Source organism: Pan troglodytes, chromosome 19 (genome assembly GCF_028858775.2).
Source record: "Pan troglodytes isolate AG18354 chromosome 19, NHGRI_mPanTro3-v2.0_pri, whole genome shotgun sequence".
NCBI lineage: Eukaryota > Metazoa > Chordata > Mammalia > Primates > Hominidae > Pan > Pan troglodytes.
Genome location: NC_072417.2, coordinates 15,096,981 through 15,105,710, shown reverse-complemented (window position 1 = coordinate 15,105,710; position 8,730 = coordinate 15,096,981).

Genomic DNA, 8,730 nt, shown 5'->3' with positions numbered 1-8,730 from the left:
CGAAGGGAAACAGGTGTTGCTTTAGGACGATGGGATGATGGGCAAAGCTAACTCTAAGTTTTCGCTATATCATAAAGCTGATTTAAAACAAAAATGAGAACATATCCTCCTTTGTGCAAAAAACCTTTCCTAATTGGCCTTCTTTTTCCCAAGCCTGGCCTGCCTGAAAGAGGCCCAGAGGCTGGGCATGCACAGCCAGCTGACCTGCAGGAAGGAGAAGTCTGAAAGGCTTGTTCATATCATGTTCTGCTCCCAAGGTTGTTTGGAGCCCACAAACCCTCCTGGACTGGCCGTCATTGCCCCAAAGGAACTGGAGCAGCCTGACAGATGCTAAATGCTGGTTCTCTCCCCCGCCCCCAGCCCCAAGGGGACAGGAAGGAACGCTGGGTTACCCAATTGCTCCAAGGAGCCTTCCAGCAATTATTTCATGAAAAAGTCAAATGCCAAAAGGCGTGCATGCTGCATATATGTGTGAGCATGTGTTTGCATTCCAGGTAGCCATCTGGACAGGGTGAGCCAAACTGCTCCCCGAATGCTTTCTCCAGGTGGAATCTTTAGTAGCAGCCTCCAGAGACACTGCTGCCGCTCTTGCCGCAGACAGCACTCAAAGCCCCTCCAGGTCTCAGCACAAGAACCTGGAGTTCAAAAACCCTGGTCTCAGCCACAGAAGCCCAGTCCCTTTCCTTGTAAGATCCAAGGAAGGACCGTGTGGAGAAGCCTTGAGAGGGACTGGACAGGCTGGTCTCTAGGCTTCTCTCCATCCTCCGGGAGAAGGCAGGCTGGCTGGGCCATTGGTGGGAAGCCTGGCAGGGAGGAGGAGGTGACAGATCGTAGAGCCTGTGGCTGCCCGGGATCCATCCACACTCTCCAGCCTCAGGCTAGTTATCTGGTCTCTCCTGAGCCACATGGGAATCTCTAGGAGGAACTTCTCGGGGACGGGGCATGGCTGCTTCTGGGACCGAAGGCGGGACTCTGTCAAGGGCAGAGATGGGGGCTCACTGTGGGTTCTGGGAAGGCAGATGGTACAAGACCATCCCCCTTGGCTCCTTTTTCTCAGCAGTCAGATCCCCGAGTCAGTAGCTGGAGATGCACCCAGGAGAGGAGAGAAGAGCCAGGAGCATGAGGAAGAGAGTGATTCTGGGGTGGGAAGGGGGCGGGATGGAGGGTCAGCACCACCCTCCGACCTGGCTCCATGACAGATGGACCGAGGCTGCAGCTCTGTTCCCAGGCCCAGGGGCTCCTGTGAGCCTTCCCTGCAGGCCCCTCCCCCACTCTCCTTTAGCTCCACTCCTGCCCAGTACCAGGCTGCGAGGGAGGTGAGGGCCCGTGAACCTGGCTGGACTCCCTGCACATTCACCAGCCCTGATGTCAGCAAGCAAGTGGAGGCCAACCTCCCACCAAGGCCTGGGGGCCCTGGCGCCTGCCCTTCCCACTCCAGTCTCCTGGCTCTGCCCCTACTGCTGCCCACCGTCGTCCTGCTCTGCTCTGAGTCTAGGCTGGATGCAGGATGCAGGACAAGCTTTCCCCAGCCCCCCTGCCAATGTCTCACAAAATCAAATCCACAGTTAGGGAAGTTACCATCTTTGGGCCTGAGGCGGGGAAACTGAGGCCCTAAGAGGGGCAGGGACTGGCCCAAGGCCACACAGCAAGGCATGCGGAGACAGTACTGGAACCCGGGCCCTGCCCCCACACCCGAGGTGCAGTACCCTCTTTCCTGCACGCCAGTCCCAGCTCACCTCCCAGTACAGCAGTCAGGTTCCACCAGGTCAGAGCAGCTCCTCCCTGCTCCCCGGATTGGCCGGAGGCCTTACTCCCCTGAAATTGCTCCTCAGAGGTCTCCAGTGCCCCCCATGGCCCTCGGGACCCCCCAGGACCACTCCCTCCTCCTCCTCACTTACGTGATTCTCCTCTTTCCCTCCCCAGTGACCTTCCTGAGTGACTGTGCTTCTGCTCCTCCCTTCACCGAGGTGGTCCCCAGGGCTCTGAGCTGGGCCTCCTCCCTCTCACCTGCACTCCTGCCTGGGTGGTCTCACTCACCCCCACACCTGCACACTGCTTTCACCTCAGTGCCGACGACTCCCACTTCTCCGCCTGCCCCCAGCCTCTCCCCTGAAGTTCCCACACACTCTCCAGACTCCTCAGGTCTGAGGGAACACAAGCAGGGCTTACAGCGTGGGGAAAGGACAGAAGGAGTGGGACGGCTGAATCCCCCAACTGAGGTGGGAGTGGGCTCTGTCCACCTGCCTGGCGCCACCCCTCCAGCCCTCTGCACCCCAGGTCCACATGCATGGTGCACACACACACACACACACGGTCACGCATTGGACTCCATCCCTGGAGAGCAGGAGCTGTCTCAGCCATTAGGCTGTCCCCACACCTGGGGCAGCAGCTGGCTTTAGTAATGGCTCAATAAACATGTGTTAGTTGGGTCCTCTTGGAAGAGGGGACTCACTGGAGTCAGTGGAACCGATAGGATGCTGGATGGATGGACAATGGAGAATGAGGGAGGGAGAGAGGCAAGGATGGCTCCCAAATTCTGACTTGGGGATATGGAGGTACCATTCATTAGAATGGGTCACAGAGGCTGGGTGCAGTGGCTCACGCATGTAATCCCAGGCGTGGATCCCTCCTTTGGGAGGCCGAGGTGGGCAGATCACCTGAGGTCAGGAGTTCGAGACCAGCCTGGCCAACATGGCAAAACGCTGTCTCTACTAAAAATAAAAAAATTAGCCAAGCATGGTGGTGTGTGCCTGTAATCCCAGCTACTCAGGAGGCTGAGGCAGGAGAACTGCTTGAACTCAGGAGGCAGAGGTTGCAGTGAGCTGAGATCATGCCACTGCACTCCAGCCTGGGTGACAGAGTGAGACTCCGTCTCAAAATGAAATAAAATAATAAAATAAAATGGGTCTCAGAGAAGGTGCGTTAGAGGGATAGTGAGCTGTGGGGCTCCCCGGCCTGTCTACAAGCTCGCATCAGCCTCCTCACTGGGTCAAAGGCAGCTGCACACCTCACTGGGGATCCCTCCAAGCCCCTCCACCAGGAAGGAGTCAGGTTGGAGGGTCAGGCCCTTCTTGGCCCTGGCACACCCCCACAGAGGTCTCACTGTCTGGGGCAGCTAGCCGGCCTGGCCATCAAGGTCACAGTCAGGAAGGTGTGTGCATCCTGCCATACCCTCTGACTCGTCGTGGTCTGCAGCCACAGGCACCCACAGGGAGCAAGCTAATGAGGCCTCAGAGGAGACGTGCACTCTAGGACTGGACCCCACCACCCTGGCAAACACGCCATTACCCCTCCTCCTCCCAAATCCTGAAATCCAGCCTCTGCCCTGGAAACTGTTGCCTTGTTATGAGATCCATAGGGGTGGGAACACAGGGCTTAGATTTATCTTTTCCTGCCAGGTTGCTGGATTCAGGAGCCAAGAAGAGCGATAAAGAGGGAGGTAGAGAACTTGGTGGAGGCTGTGCAGGAGCGGGGGCCCCATGCTGGGCACGTCTTGGAGCCTCCAAGTCTTATCTCCAGTTGGGTCCCAGGGCAGTGCCCAGGAGAGGGATGCATGGGTCTCTGCCCTAGTCCCACAGCTCTGTCTGCCTGAAGCGGAGCCACAGGGGCTGATCCTGGGACCCTCCTGCCCTCTGGATAACTTCAACTCCGCTCCACCAAACCCTCCTTTAAATGCCATCCATCCATCCCAGCAGACATTCTGCCAGACACACGTCTACCTTTCAATGCTCATCTCTTTCCCGTGTACCTGAGGATGCGTCTGGGCATGTGTGATGCTTGCATGTGCATGTGTGGGTGTGTCTGTGTAGAGGAAAGAGCTGGGAGTTCAGGTGTTTATACTCCTTACCGGCGAGGATAGGTGGTGTGTGGAGTATGTGCACATTTGTAAGTACCCATGTTTACAGGAGGGTTTTTCAATGCGCTTGCTTGTAGGTAGGGAATGTGTTTATATGCACACATACGTATATATGCCTCCAGTACCTGTGTCAGTGTAGACATCAGGATGTGTCCTATGCAGCTGATACTGTCCACATGCTTGTACATGGGTCACATGTGTACACATGCTTCCATATATTAAATGTTTGCATGTATAGTGTTGTGTGAGCATGAGTTTGAACACGTATATCACATGCCCCAGTTCTGGCTCACTCTAATCAGAAGTAGGTCTCTAGAAGAGGCAGATCCTGGCTGCTTTGGGGTCTGCTACAATTCTCAGCATATGGCTGGACAAGGTGGCTCACGCCTGTAATCCCAGCACTTTGGGAGGCCAAGGTGGGCGAATCACCTGAGGTTAGAAGCTTGAGACCAGCTTGGCCAACATGTTGAAACCCTGTCTCCACTAAAATAATACAAAAATTAGCCAGGCATGGTGGCGTGTGCCTGTAATCCTAGCTACTCAGGAGGCTGAGACAGGAAAATAGCTTGAACCCAGGAGGCAGAGGTTGCAGTGAGCAGAGATCACGCCACTGCACTCCAGCCTGGGCAACAGAGCAAGACTCCATCTCAAAAAAAAAAAAAAAGAAAAAAGAAAGAAGAAAATCCATCTCTACTAAAAATGCAAAAAATTAGCTGGGCGTGGTGGCATGCGCCTGTAATCCCAGCTACTTGGGAGGCTGAGGCACGAGAATCGTTTGAACTGGGGAAGTGGAGGTTGCAGTGCACTCCAGCCTGGATGACTGATCCAGACTCCGTCTAAAAAAAAAAAAAATCAGGATGGCTCTGATGTGGGGAAAGAAGAGAGTGAGCAGAGTTTCTTGCCCTCCTGCACCAACCTTGGGCCCTCTTGATCCCACTAAGGAAGAGTTTCCCGCAGGCCTCTGTGGAGGCCCAGGCTACCCGTTGAACAAACACCACCTATTCCTGCACAGAGGGGCTGCTGTCCTCCCCCAAGAGGCGGGGGCTGCGCAGGGTGTGGGGTGGAGACAGCTGCTTCCAGCCCAGATAAGGCTGTTGGGCTCAGATTTTCCATTTCCAGGATCCTCCCCCTTGGGTCCCAGCCCCTAAGCCCTGGCCCCATGGCCTGGAGAGGGCTCTACACGGACTCACTCAGCTCCCACCTTGAAAACTGCAAAGCCAGGAGGGGAGACTGAGTCCAGGAAGAACAGGCACATGTTTAAGGTCTTCAGGCAAAGCAGGGACAAGTTTGTCCTGGGCCACTGGGAATTGAAGAAGGGGTCTCTGGGGGCCGGCCAGGCCCAGCCTGGGTGGCCCTCAGAGCTCATATCCGGACTCTTGGACCTCCGGAAACCCACCCAGAGATGGGAGGAAGGAGGACCGGCCGCTCCTCTTACAACAACAGTCCCTGCACGCACTCTCCCTGTGGAGCTTGACTGCTCCAGCCCAGAGGATCTCCAACCGTGGGCCCTGTCCCCTTCTTCCCTCACTCCCTCCACAGCTTCCCACCAAAAGACCTGGTGCCTTCAGCCTGGCCTGGGCCTGCCTCCCTTCCCCCTTCTCAGAGACGGGGCCGGGGGAGGGGTTATTTATAGGCCCCGGCTCAGCAGCCTTCAGGACAAGAGGAGCCCGAGCTCCAGGGCTCTGCTCCCTGGGCCTTCCCCAGGGGCCTCACAGGCCAGGCAGTGTCCGCTTTCAGCCCAGCAAAAGGCTGCGTCAGTCAGAGTGGGCAGTGGGGGTGGGGAGGCCAGGCCAAGGCAGGGGGCTGGGCTGAGCCCTGGGCCTGGAGCCCACTGGAGCCACTGCAGCCCATAGATCAGCTGGGCTTCCTCAAAAGCACTGTGGAGACTAACTGGGGCTGGAGCTGGCAGGGGAGGTCTCGGAGGCACCAGCCCCTCCTCGGCAAGGCCTGGAGGTGCCATCAAGCTGCCGCTTCCCCTACAGCCCCCAGCTGTATCTTGATTTGACAACCTGTCCCAGCTAGGACCCCTACCCCTGACTCATGGGTCCCCTCGCCAACAGGAGAATGCCTGAGGGGGCCATTCAAGGCCCTTCCTAACCAGCCCCCCACCCACCTCTCCAACCCCCCTTTCTCAGCCGCTGCCGCCCACAAACACACAAACACACAAACACAAAACTCTTTCATGCTTCTGTGATTGTGCCTGGCCTTCTACTTCTCAAACGGACACATTCCTGCTCATTCTCCAGATCAGGGTCCAGCTTAACCACCCCCTTCTCCGGGAAGCCCTCCCTGATAAAGCCTGTCCTTACCTCCTTACCTCCACTAACCCTGCACGGTGCCCACCAGGACACATCCCTCCTCGCACGCCCCATCTTCCTCCTCCAAAGCAGGGCTCGTGTTTCTCAAGCAGTGGTCTCTGTTTAGGGTGTGTCTGTGTGGGCCACCTGCCCCCTATCAGGTGAGGGGCTCTCTAAAGGGCAGGACCCTGTCTCCTTGTCCCTCTGTCCCCATCACTCACCCCCACTCCATCAGCCAATACTTGATGAATGAGTGAATTACTGAATAAACAATGGATGACGAAGAGGAGAAGGGAGGGAAGGGAAGCAGGAAAGACCCCCTCTGTGTCTCCTGAGCCCAGGGTAACCGCTTGGTGTCCCAGTGGGCGGGAAGGTGGCAGGGGCAGCTCAGGCCAGGTCTCGGTGACACGGCTCGGCCCTGCGCAGCAGCCAGATCGGTCACCCTCATTCTTTCCAGATCAAAGTTCCCCCGGGGAACAGCCTGGAACCTGACACTGGCACCGGGAGGGTGGAGCCAACTGGCCCATGCAGGAGGAGGGCACCACGAGGCCGGGCGCCTATCCCCAGATCCAGGGACACCAGGCCAACAGCCAGGAGGGACTAGATACAATATGCACGCTTACTCCAGCCCCAGCCCAGCCCCACCTGATACCGGGCCGCACGGGTGGTGGGAGGAACCCCTGGCTCCAGGCCTTTTTGACTCGGACTCCCCAGAGCTCTAACCCACCATGGCCGGGGAATCGTTCCTTGCACGGCCACCTCCTGTACCAGCTTTGACTCACCCCAGCCCCCTCTCCTGACAGGCTCACTTTCAGTTGCCCTCCAGGTACTTCCCTCCACCTCCCAGTCTCTGTTTCTCTGTCTTTGCTCCTCTCCATCTTGGCTCTCTGTATTTTTTTTTTTTTTTTTTGGAGACAAGGGTCCCGCTCTGTCACCCGGGCTGGAGTGCAGTGGCACAATCTCTGCTCACTGCAACCTCCGCCTCCCGGGTTCAAGCAATTCTCCTGAATCAGCCTCCTGAGTAGCTGGGACAAAAAGTGCCCACCATCACGCCTGGCTAATTTTTATTTTCTTCTTTCTTTTTCTTTTCTTTTTTTTTTTTTTTTTGTATTTTTAGTAGAGACAGGTTTCGCCATGTTGGCCAGGCTGGTCTCGAACTTCCGAGCTCAAGTGATCCACCCCCCTCGGCCTCCCAAAGTGCTGGGATTACAGGCGTGAGCCACCAGCCTGTATTTCTGTATTCCTCTGTATTCTTTGTTCTCTCCTGGGTCCTGTATCCCTTATTCTCTCTATCTTGCTGTGTCTCTAGACATAAAGAATCGCAGTGAGGTGGCATGGTAGCCCTCTCCTCTAAGGAGGTAGCTGTCTTCACATATCTCCCTCCTCTCCAGGCCCTGGTCCCTACAGCCTGCAGGGAACAGATTGGTCCTGATGGTGGGCTGGGGATGGGAGAGAGTGGGAGAGAGACCCCATTGACCCTGCTGCAGCCAGGCCTCCTTGGCAGTCTCGGACTCTTGCGTCTGAATCTAGTGAGTAGGCAGGGGGGAAGTGGGCAGAGCATGTCTGGGTCAGAGGGCTGGTGTCCCCAAGCCAGGCCCTGAGTCTGCCCCTCTCCTGTCCTTCCCCCTTCCACTCTTGGCTGTGGACAAGCACGCCACTGTCAGAGGTAGCATGGACTTCATGTCCCCCATCCTTGTATGCAAGCTAAGGCACGAGGGCACACAGGTGCACACACAGCAGAGAGATCCGCGGGACTCTGGATCCCAGTCATGGCTCACCACTCCTTGGGCCTCAGTTTCCTTATCTGTAAAATGGGGATCATAATAACAGTATCTGCATCCTAGGATTGTTATGAGGATTAAATTAGCTTATGTCTGTAAGTCCCTTACGAAGGCCCTTATGTCTGCTACATAGTGATCACACACACACACACACACACACACACACAAGAAAATGAATGAATATGCATATATGTTTAAAATTGACTCTTAATAAAAACTAGAGGTTGCTTTCACCTTTGTTCTGTTGCCCCAGGCTGAGCTGGACCTTGGTCACCAACAGGTCCAAACAGGCCTGATGTGAGTTGTTTTAATGCAAGTTGAAGAATAACACACAGCTCCGGGGTATGTGCGTTTCTGCAGATCTGCTTGTGGAACAAAATTTAGTTAACAGCAGTGGTATCACACACGTAGATAAGTTACAATGTTTCTGATTGAGATAGTTCAAACCATCTCCTTCTGCTTCAAACATATAGACATGAGATCTTTTAAAAAGTAATAATGACACAAACATGATCAATAACAGACAGTTTTGTAGACCAAAAATGGAGACCTCTCCTTAAGAGAAAGGAGACAGGAGCAGGCAGGGGAGACAGGAGCTGGTGCTGGCAGTCTCTGGGGGCGGGGAAGACAGCAGGGCTGAAGTTGGAGGTGATGGGCTATGGTGTAGATGCCGAGCAGGACTGGGGCCTGAGCCTGGCTGGCACTGGGACCCACGCTGCCAGTTAGTGAGCATGAGCCAGAGTGGCTACGCCTCCTCTCCAAGGTCATGGCAAAGACCACGCCACGTGCCTGTGGC